The sequence below is a fragment of the Lissotriton helveticus genome (genome assembly GCF_964261635.1).
Source record: "Lissotriton helveticus chromosome 1_1 unlocalized genomic scaffold, aLisHel1.1 SUPER_1_unloc_8, whole genome shotgun sequence".
NCBI classification, from domain to species: Eukaryota; Metazoa; Chordata; class Amphibia; order Caudata; family Salamandridae; genus Lissotriton; species Lissotriton helveticus.
In genome coordinates this window covers 2,668,575-2,683,313 of record NW_027611725.1, presented here as the reverse complement: position 1 = coordinate 2,683,313, position 14,739 = coordinate 2,668,575, and the positions used below count along the sequence as shown (strand labels likewise).

Below are 14,739 nucleotides of genomic sequence, written 5' to 3'. Positions count from 1 at the left end.
GACAGTACTCCTGTGAAGCACAAGGCTTACAGGGTGACTGACAAGGTCAGAGCTTACATTAAGGAGGAAATCTCCAAGATGTTTGCCTTTGGGGTGATTGAGTCTTCTAGCAGTCGTTGGGCCAGCCCAGTGGTCTTGGTCCCAAAGGCTGCCGCGCCTGGTGCCACACCTGAACTCCGGTTCTGTGTGGACTATCGAGGACTCAATTCAGTCACCAAGACTGACGAGCACCCGGTCGGTTATGGGCTGCACGGTACCTCAGCACGTTTGATTTGACTTCTGGGTACTGGCAGATCGCCTTGACTGATGGGCCAAAGAGAGGTCAGCATTCTCTATACCAGATGGGCACTACCAATTCCAGGTTATGCCCTTTTGGATGAAGAATGCCCCTGCCACCTTTCAGAGGTTGGTCAACCAGGTGTTGGCTGGACTGGAGGATTTCAGTGCCGCCTACCTGGATGACATTGCAGTGTTCAGCGCCAGTTGGGAAGAACATCTGTGGCACCTCTGAGAAGTGTTGATGGCACTGCGCAAGGCAGGCCTCACGATCAAGGCGAGTAAGTGCCAGATCAGGCAGGGTGTACTTGGGTCACCAGGTAGGGAGCGGCCAGGTGGCGCCCCTGCAACCCAAGATTGATACCATCCTGGCATGGGATCCCCCAAAGACTCAAACACAGGTGAGAACCTTTTTAGGACTCACGGTCAAGTGGTATGGCAACATTGTTGCACCCTTGACTGAGATGACTTCCAGGAAGCAACTCAAGAAAGTGAACTGGACTGACACCTGTCAGAAGGCTTTTGACACCCTGAAGACTGCCATTTGCACAGCACCCGTGCTTCAGGCTCCAACTTCTCAAAAGAGTTCATTGTTCAAACAGACGCTTCAGAGCATGGTGTGGGGGCTGTAAAATCACAGATAAATGAGAAGGGCCTAGACCAACCTGTAGCCTTCATCAGTAGGAGGTTACTTCCACGGGAACAGAGGTGGAGTGCAATTGAGCATGAGGCATTTGCTGTGGTCTGGGCACTGAAGAAGTTGAGACCATACTTTTTTTTTTTTTTTAAGTTTGGGATTATAAACTTTTATTCACCGTTCATGCACGCACACAGCTTTCCGCCTACAACCCTGGGGCCGGCAGCAAACTAGGATCATGTCAATACAATATGCAAGTCCATTGTTCCTGAAAGGGAGAAAGGAAGAAATTGTGCCAAACATTGCACCGGCGTCGTCTGGTCCAGTTGCCTGAGCTTCAAGTAAAACAACAACATTATCATGCATGGACCCCATTGCCCCAAGTCATTACCCTCCAGTACTTCGGGAGGGTGAGCTCGGCTTCCTCCAATGCTGTATTGGTAGTCTCTTGTGGTGCGCGCATTCGACTACGTGGTCTAAGTCTAACTTTCCTAACCCAACATGCCCACTAACCCCCTTTCCCTCCCCCCTCAACTGCCTGTGCGCCTCGTCCCTTGAACTACTGCCGTCTCAGTGTTATGTGTCTCGTGCCCCAGCCAAATCTACCCGCGCCCTCCCCACCCGTCCATTCTCTCACTCACTCAATGCTCCTAACCTGTAGATCTCCCTATGCGTGCAGTCTATGTGTCCTTGGTCTCTAGTGTCAGCGTTACCTGGGTGTCCCTCCCGTGCTGCCCCTCCAGGAACATTGTAATTATCTAGTCCTCGTTGTCCTCCCCCCCTTCTCGTTGCTCCTCTGTCTCCTCCTGATCCTCAACCGTGTCGTTCCTATTCGACTTGTATGTCATGTATTGGTCCCAGAAGTTCCGTGGCCTACTCACAGGTGGTAAGAGTTCACTATACAGCTGGGATTGTGTGCAACTGTACAACATATCCCTTTCCCATCCTCGTTTAGTTGGAAGCGGGCCGCGCATCCAACTCATCGCTATCGCTCTCCGTGCCATAGTTAACCCTATGCCAGCCAGGCGACGCGTAGCTGGAGGTAAAACTCTGGTATGTCCCAGCAGAGCCAATGCCGGATCTACCGGGAGCTCCATCTCTAGTATCCGCCCCAGCTCGAGAAAAACCTCCTCTCAGAAGTTGTTTATCCCCGGGCAGGACCAAGCCAGGTGTAGGAAGTCCGCCACTGACGCACTGCAACGTTCACATTCAGGCGTCTGCCGGAGTCCATATCTGTGCAAGCGTTCCGGAGTGTAATACACTCTCTGTAGAAATTTAAACTGAACAAGCCTATGCCTAGCATTCAGCGACACCCGTTTCGTGTTCTGGCAGCAATATTTCCACATTTCGTCACTTATCTCCGTCTGTAAGTCTCGTTGCCACGCCTGTCGGGCCTTCGAGGGTTCTTGTGTACGGTGACACTGCCCCATCCTGTACAGTCGTGCTATCATCTTGCCGCTCGATTGTGTTTTTATTACATAAGTCAGTTCTGGTAGTTCTGTGGGTTCCTCCATATCCGGCCCCAGCAGTTCCTGTAGTGCTGCACGGACTCTGTGCAGATGGAAACGGTGCAGCAGCGTCGTAGTGATCTGGGAGGGAGCGACCTGGTCCCAGGTGACTACCTTCCCGTCCTTGAACAGGTCCCCCAGCTTGAGTATGCCCAGCTGACTAAGGGCGCGCGTGACCCCCTTTTCTCGCAGCGGTGGAAGCCATATGGCCCATTCTATCGGGACCAGGGGGGAATACAGCAGTGAGCAGTTATGGCTCCTGGCCAAAGAGTGCCATGCGTGATTCGTAGTCGTAATAGAGTCCAGAGTGCCCACACGTCGCGTGGCCGGTTCAAATATAGTAGCCGCTGGCTGGAGGGGTTTCGCGAAGAGCGTCTCTAGAATCACGTGGGGAATATTGCTATCCCCATGTATCCAAGTATGCAAGTGCATCCCTTGCGCGACCCTATAGTACTGTTCTACGTCCGGGGCCCCCAGACCGCCTTGGTCATATGGGAGGGTCAGGACTTGCCACTTAACCCTCGGTTGCTTACCTCCCCATGCCAGTCTCGTGAGGGTCTGAATTAGCGTTTTGAAGAATGCCTTAGATAGGACCACCGGTAGGTTGCGAAAGAGGAACAAGAACCTCGGAAGTACCAGCATTTTCATGAGCGCAATGCGGCCCGCGAGGGACAGCGGCAGCCTACACCATCTGTCAACATCGTCAGTCAATTTCATGTCAGCAACACCGTAGTTTTCCCTGATCAATACATCCGGGTCTGGGTGTAGTCTTATGCCTAAATACCTAACCGGGTCTTCCGACCACTGCAATGGGTAGTCCATGACAAATTTATTTGTCACCGGAGTCAGCGGGAATGCCACCGATTTAGACCAGTTTACCTTTAGTCCAGATAGGGCTCCGAACTGCACTACCTCCCTTAGCACTGGCGCGAGGTTAAGTTCCGGGTCTCTGACGTATAAAAGTGTGTCGTCAGCGTACGTGGATATACAGATCTTATACGTAGGGGAAATTAATACCTTCATGACTGTGGTATTCTCGGAGTGCACACGCTAGGGGTTCCGCTACTAGTGCGTATAGCAACGGGGAGAGTGGGCAGCCCTGTCTTGTGCCCCTGCTGATTCCGAACGCCTCCGTGACCGTGTCACCAATTCGTAGCCTGGCCGTTGGTTTGTAATACAAAGCGCCTATCATTTGAAGGAAGGGTTCACCCAGGCCCAGTTTCCTAAGCACCCTGGACATGAAAGGCCATTCTACGGAGTCGAAGGCTTTCTCCATATCTAGGAATATTGCCAATGCCTTATTCTCCGGCTTCACATGCTGCATCGTCCCCAGGACCGTACGAATGTTGTATGTGAGGTTCCTAGATGGGATAAAACCCGCCTGTTCCGGGGCCACCAGTACAGGGGCGAGGAGTGCAAGACGCGTCGCCAGTACCTTTGCGTACAGCTTAGCATCAACATTGATCAAGGAGAGGGGTCTGTACGAGCCGCATTCTGTGTCAGGCTTCCCAGGCTTAAGTATCGTTATGATGAGTGCCTCTCGCATAGTCGGGGGCATGGAGCCTTCCAAGCATATATCATCAAATAATGCTGAGAGGTAGGGGACCAGCAATTCCTTAAATGATTTGTAGAAGCCGACAGTCAGCCCATCGGCGCCCGGAGCGCTACCCGTCTGCATACTATCTAAGGCCTCCTCTATTTCCTCCCTCTGGATGGGCATCATAAGGAATTCTCTTTGCGAATCGGACAGTTGTGGCATCTTAATATAACTCAGGTAGTCGTCGATTGCCCCGTCCAGTCCCGTCGATTTCGATTCGTATAGAGCAGAGTAGTACCGCCTGAATTCCCCGACAATCTGTTCCTCGTCTGTGAGGGTCTCTCCCGTACTCGAGAGCAACTCGCCAATCAGCAGTGGCCGCCGCTCATGTTTAATCATCTTAGCCAGGAGAGAACCAGGCCTTTCACCCTCGCCGTACATGCGGGCCATGGCATATTTGCCCATGTGTTGTACCTCTCTGTCTGCCTCTGTGTGATATTCTGTCAGCAATTGTTTGATCTGGTCTAGTGCGTCTCCCTCTGGCTCCGCCTGATGCCTCCCTTCAAGGTCCTTCAGCTGACTCTCTAAATATTTAAGCCGCTGTCTAATGGACTTCAGGACACTGGAGTGTTTGGCCATGGCTATCCCGCGTATGTAGACCTTATAGGTCTCCCATAGCGTCTGAAAACTTTCCACAGATCCCGTATTCGTCTCAAAAAAGTTTTCGATTTCATTCGCGATTTCCCCTCGGAACACCTCGTCTAGTAGAGAGTACGGGGGGAAGCGCCACGTAAAGGGGGGGATACCGCGCACCGGCGACTCCAGGATCAGGAGGAGAGGAGAGTGGTCAGACAGTGTGCGTGGCAATATATGACAGTCCCTTATATTATAGGATAGCTGTTGTGATACAAACCAGTAATCTATTCTAGTGTGTAGTGCATGATACGCTGAATAATGAGTGTACCCCCCTCTGGAGTGATGTCTACTGCGCCATACATCCAAGAGATCCAAGTGCACCATCTCAGTTTGGAGCGCCGTGGCAGCCGCCGACGGGCTCCTGTTCGGTCCCGCAGATCTGTCCAGATCCGGGTCAAGGACCAGGTTAAAGTCCCCACCCCAAAAGCATATACGAGTAATCATACATCTTGCATCTCCGGGCTAAGTCCGCGTAGAAATCAGGTGAATCATAGTTAGGCCCGTATACATTCACAAGCAGCAAGTCATGCCCCTGGCCCCTGCATCTGCAGATGACGTACCTCCCCTCCGGGTCCGTCTCTAGTGACGTCAATGTGAGTTTGGAGTGCGGGTTTACCCATATTAGTGTCCCTCTCGAGTGTGTGGTAAAGGCCGCTGCGATACTGCATCCCGCTAACCCCTTGTGCTGTAACATCCTGCTGGCAAGAGCCAAATGTGTCTCCTGTTGGAGAGCGAGATCTATGTTATGCCTGCGCAGGTAACTAAGGACCTTTCTCAGCTTCCTAAAGTCGTTGAGGCCCCTGACATTCCATGTCAGTGCCCGCATATGGGTCCACGCTGTGTTGGACTGTGGTGTAACGTTCTCAACCCCCGCCATAGTGTATAGTGTGTGCGGTAAGACTACTTTGCAATAGTATCCATCGCTCCCGTGAAGCGGGGTCTGGCAATTGACATAACATGTATTTGCCGGTCCCAAATCTAGGGGGACTCACCCAATTCTCAGCTGGCAGCACCTTGGGAGTCAAACACAATAACAACTGGTACACAAATACAAACCCCAACATTCCCCCCACCACCCACAGCAGACCCACCCCAATTTGGCCTTGCAGAATCCCATCCCACCCATCCCTCCCTAGCAACAAGTAGAACATTCCCATGTGCACAACGCTCAGAAGAAGTAGGGCCACGGAAAAGACAGGGGAACGTGTCCAGCTCTTTCAAGTCCTCTCCCTCCGCCGACCGCCAAAGCGAATCAAGATCAGCCCGGCGTTCATCCATCAGCCATCAGCCGTTTCTGCCAGTTCCAGTGCCGCTGTCGCAACTGCCGCCCTTTGACCTTCATGAATCTCCTCCTGGGGAGGCCGACGCGGCCTGCGACGCCGTCTCTGCTGTCGCCATTGTCCAGCGGAGCCGGTCTCAGAGTTGTTCCCTGGTTGCGAGTCTCCCGCCAGTTGAGGTTCCTCGATGCCCAACAGCCGGCAAGCATCAGTGAGAGAGCGTAGCTGGTGCACTTTGTTGTCCCATTTAAACACAATCCGGAACGGGTGCCCCCAGCTATATGTGACACCAAGGCGTCGCAGTTCAGCAGTAACCGGTCTGAATGATCTACGCTTCTCCAGGGTGATGGCCGCCAGATCCTGAAAGAGTGTCGGTGAGTGATCGCCATAGGTGACGGAGCCCAGCTGTCGCGCTTTGTTGAGAATCTCTTCTTTGGTGCGAAAGTCCTGAACGCAGACCAGGATATCTGCTTGGAAGGCACTCGAGGCTCTAGGCGGTCCAGTCCGATGTGCTCTGTCTAAAGTGATAGTGGAGTCAGCCGATCGGCCCAGGATATGGTTGAAGAGGCCCTGCGTGAACTTGAAGAGATCTGCCGTGTCCGGGGTGGATTTTACCCCTCTAATTCGAATGTTATGCCTCCGAGACCGGTTTTCCAAATCCTCAACATGCGATTGTAAGTCAACCTGCTGGTCATGGATTCGGATAATTTCTTGCTGGAGCGCTTCCATCTCGACATCCCGGCCATCGCTCTTCGTCTCTAGGTCCGCTACCCGCTCGCCAATGGCGTCCGTGTGTCGCCTCAGTTCCAGAATCTCCCCCTTCAATTCAGTCTTAAGGAGCTTGAGGTCTTCCCTTAGGCTGCCGAATAGAGATTCCAAGAAAGACCTCGTGACAGGCTCGTCTGTGCTTTGGGGGCTGTTGCCCGGTGTGCCGGCCGTTGACTTAGCGGGCGCCGCGTGGGTTCCAGCGCTGTGAAGGTCGGTTTTCTTCCCCATGGTGATGGGAGTGAGCAAGTCCTTAATGGACCTGTCCTTGCGCACTCTGCCAGTCGCCATACTCCCCAGGCCCGCCAGCAGAACAGGCCAGGGTGGATTGGGCCGAAAGCTCGCTGCAGCACCGATAGATAAGTACCGGACAGTTGGGGCTAAGAGTCCGGCCCCAGTGGACCGCTGGCGGTCTCCTCAGCTCCAATTGCTCTCGCTGCTAGGGCATAAGCGCCAGTGACTCCCCCTCAGATATCGTTCGAGGTGCAGGCCCAGGCGATGCAGTCCGTGTGAGAGAGCCAGTCACTGGGCCGGGTGTTGTCTCAAAATGGCGGCCTCCAGGTCATCGCTCCACAGAGACCACGAGGCAACCGACCACCACCCAGGCCTTGATTGGGGCGGCGCACGCTGGGGGCCACCGAGGCAGCGGTACCACTCTGGTATCTCCACACTACCCCCCACCGCCCCACGCTGTCCGTCGCGTAGGGTGGGGGCTCCCCTGCTCACCTCCAATGTCCGAGGCTGTAGCAGGTGCAAGTTTCGAGCCAAACTCCCGTATGTGTAGGGGAGCAGAAGTGTGGCAGTGGGGAAGGCACGAGGGTATCAACCAGATGAGGCAAAGGGTGGTTCCTGCACGGGCGCTGCACGGGCCGCAAGCACCCGGCCCTAAGATGGCGGCACTCAGTTCCAGTAATCACCGCCGGGACCGGGGAAGGCTCCAAGGGTGGTGGACCACAGCTGGGGTGTCGGCGCCGTTTGTAGCTTCCCTCGGCTGTCCCAGAGCTGCAGACCGGAGCGGCGAGTCACCTGGGGGGGGTCGTCTCTGTCTCCCCCCTCTCCTCACCTCAAGCAGCCTCCCGGTCACGCCTGGCGCCGCAACTCTTCCCGCTGTCGCACTCCAACAGCTCCGTGTGCACCCCAGGGACTCCGGCTGTGTCAGCGTAGATATCTGGCAGGTCCGCAGAAGCCTCCACGGAGAAGCCGCGGGAGGCCTCGCGCTCAGCCGCGCGGGTCGGACCTGCCACTGCCCGTCAGGGAGGCCTCGGCATCGGCCATATGACTCCGCCCCTCGCGGCCTCGTTTCCGCGGCTCCGGCCGCCACAGGCCTCTGCGAGCCGCAGTGCTCCTTTCGGGATTCCGTCCGATCCCAGTAGCGCCGGTCCGCAATGCCGCCCCACAAAGATCCTTACTGATCTGGCATCTGGTCTGGGGCCCCAGTGAAGCCTCTCGGGGCCCGAAAGGGTGCTTTAGAATCTATTCAGTGGCGGCCAGCGGCGGGAGCTCGGCGCGACACGTCCGCTCACACCGCCATCCTGGCCACGCCCCCAAGTTGAGACCATACTTGTTTGGGACTCACTTACTGGTTCAGACCGACCCCAGGCTCCTCAGATGGTTGATGCAGATGAGGGGTGAGAACCCAAAGTTGTTGAGGTGGTCCATTTCCCTACAGGGTATGGACTTTACGGTGGAACACCGCCCTGGTACAGAACACGCCAATGCTGATGGTCTGTCCAGATTTTTCCGACTTAGTGAAGAGAACTCCCAAGGGGAAGGGTAGTTCTCTCCACATTTCAGCTGGTGGGGACACGTGTTAGACTTCGCATCATTGGCGTGAGCCTCCCATCCATTTTTACTGATTGCCTCCTCTGTTTTTGATCTGCTTTGCTGGTTATATGCTTTGGGCACTGTGCCACTGCTATTCAGTGCCACAGTGCAAGTGCTCCCTATGTTAAATGGATGTACTGATTAGTGACTCCATGACTGGGTTATTTGATTTACTTGTCAGACCCTAGTATAGTGCACCATGTGTGCCCAGGGCTTATACATCAAATGCTGCTGGTGGGCTTGCAGCACTGGTTGTGACACACACAGAAACAGATAGTAAAGTGTGTCTCAGGCCTGCCATTGCAAGGCATGTGTGCTTTCTGTGACTGCCATGTCAATTTGGCAAGTGCGCCCACTTGCCAGTCCCTAAACCTTCCCTTTTATTCATATCAGACACCCCTATGGTAGGCCCAAGGGCAGGGTGCATAGTAAGAGTAAGGTAGGACATGCCCTGGTGTGTGTAGCATGTCCTAATAGTGACTTACAGCCATTTTCGTTTTTCACTATTAAAAGGCTACCTGTTCTCCATAGGCCAGAATGGGTAGTTAGAGTATTACATTTTATAATCCTAACTCACTCAGAGAACATAGTTGAAATTCAAATTTAGCATGCCTGAACTCAGAATGATAAAATACATCTTTTAGTAAAGTTGGTTCTAACATCCTGTGTTTTAAAATACCCCTTTTAGAAAGTAGGTATTTTCTTGTCGAACTGTCCAGGTCTGCCTATGCTAGGTTGTGTATTGCTTGTCTGGAGTCTAGTGACAGGGCTGGGGGATTCCAAGAGACAGGCTGAGGCAGCCCAGTGGTGAATAGAGAGATCTGCATCTAGATGAGAGGGAGGAGTTGCACCCAGGACCTGAATAGGGTTGGGCCTTCCCTCCACAATGCTGGCTCTACCTCCTGTGGGGCGTCTGATGTTTCTGCCCTGCACTGTGAAAGGAAAGAAGGAGTCCTGTAAAAAAAAGTGCTCAGTAACTGGTTTGGACAAGGCAGAGGCCTCTCTACCTTCAGAGAACAAAGGTTTTTGGGGTATAAATATTGGGACCCAAACCCAAGAACTTTAGATCACTTCTGGGAACAAGACAAACCTTTTGCATGGAGAAGAACCAAGGAAGCTGCAGGAGTTTGGACTGCCCCTCTGCCAGTGTGCTGCTTGCTGGGTTGGCCTGCAGTGGTTTCTTTATTGCCAAGGAAATGAGAAGGAACCTTTTAAGAACTTCATCATCTTGCAATATATTCCTCCAAGGGCTTGAACTTGTGCTTGCCTCCTGCTGAAGTCTCAGGGACAAAAGACTTCACTACCAGCTTCCCCTGTGAATTTCCTTGCTGGGAATTCTATCTACAGACATTTTGCGTGTCACGGAGCTGGAAGCGCGACGCATCGAGGGAAAGCGTGTCGCCCCCGCAGCTGAAATCTCCGCATCACCAGAGATGCGTGCCGCCGCCGCATCTCCTAGGAAGCGTGTCTTTGTTGAAGATGCCTGCTGTCGCATCACCGGAGAAGCATGCGCCATCGAGAGAGTTGCCATAGAATCATCGGAGAAGCGTGTTGCAGGGTCTGTCGCGGCTCCAAATTACAGAGTCGTTGCAAGGCTGCCAGGGCGTAAACGCATCGTCATCACATCGTCGCATCAAGGGCGCCATCTTCTCGCCTCGCATCGCATCGCATCAGGATTATCGCATCGAAGCACCATCATGCGCATCGCAACCGGGCTGCAGGCTGAGAACCTACGCATCATCCCCACACCGGTAAGGAACACGACGCATCCCCTACTCGGCACAAGCATTGAGGCCCGACGCATCATCCCCGCACCGGTACAGAACCGACGCATCTCCCTCTGCAAGTCTTTTGTTTATTTTGCGTTACACATCCAGGTACTTTGTTGAGAACTTTGTTGCATTTATCATCAACTTGAACTAAGCAACTTTTATCATCTTTAACTCAACTTTAAGTACCGTATTGTGGATTTTTGTCAGTTGTGGTCTTGTGTTAAGTTTATATAAAGAATACTTATTTTTATAAAAGCCTGTGTTGTGTCCATCTGTAGTGTTTTCACTGTATTGCTGTGTATATTCACAAAAGCTTAACACACTGCCTCTGAGATAAGCCTGTCTGCTCGTGCCAAGCTACCAAGGGGGTGAGCAGCGGTTATTTAGAAGTGTAATCCCCTTGTCCTGACTTAGATGCAAGGGTCCCTATTTGGTCAAAGGTGTACAACATTGCCAACTAGAGACCCCCAGTTCTAACTCTACATGAAGAGTTTTCATTGTCATGTAGTCTTGAAAGGGTTACTGCTGTTATTCAATTCCTGAAACTGAAGTGACAGCAGCACATCCTGATCCTTCCTGTTTAAATGAAATCTTAGTCATGTGCTTCTTCGTAAAGCTGTACCTCTAGCGAGTGGGCACTCTATGTGTGCTCTTTCTGTACAAACTTACTGTGTGAACACCTAAAAATCACTTCCTTTTATGAATTAAGTAAAATGTGACATGTTCAAGAGAATATTTAGTTAAATATCTGTGTATGGTGAAATATCTCTTGATAACTTTCATAAATGGTCATGACGAGATGTCTTTTACAACTAGTTAAATATTGTGTATTCACGTTCTCTTACATTTCCATTTAGTGATTTCAAATCTCTTTACATCCAACAGGAAACCAGCCTTGAATGCACAAATGATCGTGAATAATGACCGTAATCATGCAAATCTGAAAAAAAGTGGTTAGAAAAAATGAGCTCCAATATTCAGGAAAAGATCTGCATAGACAGAGACTGAGGAACCTGAACATAAACTGATATATCCTGGAAGAGGCAGTTCAGAGCAATTCAGTGGATGTAAGAGTCTGAGCTGTGCACTTCCACGCAACAGGACTAAGAATTGACCTCTAGAAAATTAAGGCAACAACACTGACAAACCACTTCCTGTATAAACAGGCCTCCACCACCAGCTTTCATCATGTGTTCGGTATGAGGTGGATACAGCATTGCTCTGCTTCCTGTAATGATGGCAGACCACCATTCAGCATGCTAGGTGTATTGTAAACTCTATCTGGCCATATCACAGGTGCAAGAGAAAAGCACAAGGGAGTGGAGCCAGACAACTGAAGGGTAAAGGAAAGAGAGGGTCTCTGATCTACAAGACTGCCCCAATTTGCTTCGACCAGAAGGAAGACTGATCTTCACTCATAAACATGCAAAACCATTCCGCAATCTAAAGACATAACCACCTACAAAGAAGCTTTACTTGCACAATTATAATATATGTAGTGTGTGAATCTTGTATTTCATTGTAAAATCTGAAATCAACCTTCCAAAATACCACACACATACAGGGAATGTGAGAATAACACAAGTGCGTTATCAACCATGTTAGCTCCACAGGAAACGCAGTGATGGGTTGCAGAGGAATATAAACCCGACCCAGAGACACTAACCAAGAAAGAAAAATCATACACAAGCAGCAAGAGATTTAGTTTGTCATCACTACTAAAGAGCCATTAGCAAACACTCACAGGAGAAACAACGTGCAATTGAAATGAATGTGTGAAGAACTGTAGTCAGATAGCACTCCTAGATCATCAGTGAACACACATGGGGGGGAAACCGTACCATTGCACTGAATGTGTGAAGAGCTTCAGTCCTTTATCACAACTCCAAATTCATCAGCGAACACACACAGGCGAAAAACCATTCCAATGCAGTGAATGTGTGAAGAGCTTCAGCCAGTTATCACACCTCCAAAGACATCAGCGAACACACACTGGGGAAAAACCATACCATTGCAATGAATGTCTAAAGAGCTTCAGTCAGTTATCAATTCTTCAAATACATCAGCGAACACACACAGGGGAAAAACCATACCATTGCACTGAATGTGTGAAGAGCTTCTGTCGGTTATCATACCTACAAAAACATCAGCAAACAGACACTGGGGAAAAACCATACCATTGCAGTGAATGTGTGAAGAGATTCAGTCGGTTATCAATTCTTCAAGTTCATCAGCGAACACACACAGGGGAAAAACCATACCATTGCACTGAATGTGTGAAGAGCTTCAGTGTGTTATCAAATCTACGAAGACATCAACGAACACACACAGGAGAAACACCATAGCATTGCAGTGAATGTGTGAAGAGCTTCAGTTGGTTATTGGCCTACAAAAAAATAAACAAACACACACTGGGGAAAAACCATCCCATTGCAATGAATGTGGAAGTAGTTTTAGTGATTCCTCAAATCTCAGAAGTCATCACCGAACACACACAGGGGAAAAGCCATTACAATGTTGTGAATGTATGAAGAGCATTAGTCTGTTATCAATTCTGCAGAGATGTCAGCGAACACACACAGGGGAAAAACGATCTGATTGCAATGAATGTGGAAATAGTTTTAGTCGTTCCTCAAAATTAAGGAATAATTCAAGTGCAGTAAGTGTGTTAAGTGCTTTAGTCAATTATCAGAAATACAAAGACATCAACGAACACACACAGGTGATAAACCCGTACCACTGTAGTGAATGTGGAAGTAGTTTTAGCGCCCCTTCAACATTAAGAAATCTCTAGCGAACCCACTTAGGGGAAATGCCATTCAAGTGCACTACACAAACACAAACCGGAGAGTAACCATACCATTGTAGTGGATATTGAAGTGTTGTGGGATTACAGAGATTAGTGGTAAAGTCTATAAACACAACACACATGAATAAGTCTAACAAGCCCATGCTGGAGAATATTTCTAGCTGATTTTGGTGTTTGGTCATTTTGTGCAATAACTGGTTCAATGACAGCTGCTAGAAAACAACATCCAAAGGCACAAGAAGTCAAAGTAGGACATTGTGACCTGTAACTCTGAGAGTTAATGCTTGCAGCGCACAACATTTACCTCCGAAGCACTGACTTGGGAGACATGATGCTTATTTCACTCATTGCATGCATCTGTTAATGCTCCCACCATAGTGGCACTTAACCAGAGGTGTCCAATATCAAGCCGGACCCTTGGGAAATTTGCTGGCTTACCACTGATTGTAAATGATTCACAGCCAGATTAATTTTATATGAATATATTTTAGACCTCTATTATTTACAGAGAATCAACCAACCAACTCCTAACTGGTGAAAGGACAGAATGATGATGAAAGTAATGATCGCAGAGAGAGCTGACGAAAAGTTTAGTTTTTATTAAGTTTCTTAAAGCTTGACAGTTAAGTAAAGAATCTTGAGCATTAAGAATTCCAGCTCTTACAGTCCAGATCTATCGACTCCCTACTTTAAATTTCTTGAACCTTGTCTCTGGAAAAAAATGGATTTAGAAGTAAAGGAACACAAAAGATACAGATTTTTGACACAAATGATATTCAGGTTTGTTTTTACAAGTAAAAACAAACTCTTGTTTTATAAACTGCAAGTGAATGAATGGACATAAAAAGTATGTGCTGCCTCGTGCGCAAGCAGTGAAACTTTGTGATGCAGTTGGAACATCCTGAGACCACAAATAAGATAGACCGTTGCATTCTGAATCATCTGTAATGTGCTTTTGTGTTGCTGGAGCTGCAAAATAAACAGTGTTCTCATGGCCCAGCCTTGCTTAGAGGAAGGAGTTCACTGATATAATATGCACATCAGAAGAAAGGATACATCTTCAGTAGCCAAAGATAGTAGAAGCAAATTCTTTCCACTGAGTTCATTTTAACAAATGGTAGTGTCTAGGATGTTCTTCCTGCTGCCCACCATCATCATCATCACCACACAGCCACTCAGGAACAGGAACAAGACTGCTCTTCAGCACACCCATCCTTATACATAACACACTACAGGGGTTTGCTCCAGGGTCAAACACACTTTACTTTCACGTTATCAGCAACATGCTCTAAACTGAACAAGTGGTTTCTAAGGCCATTAGTGGAATAAGAAATTTGAACCCCAATACTTTAGAAATCTGTATTAATGATACAGAACCAAACATCCAAACTCCACCTATGTATGGACATCCAAGAGCCTTTAAAAACCACACTACAGAGGTGTGTACCAGGATCAAACTCAGTTTACTTTGAAATTAACATGAACGAAATTATGATCCAGCAAAAACAATCATGAGGCTATGAAATGTACACAATGATGACTAGATTTTACATAGTAATATGAAATTATGTTTTTAGATATGTAATAAAACAACAAATGTATTTGAAATTATGGTATTAGACTGCTGATTGTATAGGA

The 14,739-nt window shown here is 49.4% G+C and overlaps 1 pseudogene across 1 annotated transcript in view; it reads left to right on the top strand.

Annotated features, from left to right (window-relative positions):
- LOC144806504 (uncharacterized) overlaps positions 1–14,704 on the top strand; it is a 78,116-nt pseudogene extending 63,412 nt beyond the window's left edge. Inside the window, exon 2 of the transcript XR_013605818.1 lies at positions 11,178–14,704. The product of XR_013605818.1 is annotated as an uncharacterized LOC144806504 (transcript). The remainder of the gene's footprint in view (positions 1–11,177) is intronic.
- The last annotated feature ends 35 nt before the right edge of the window (positions 14,705–14,739 follow it).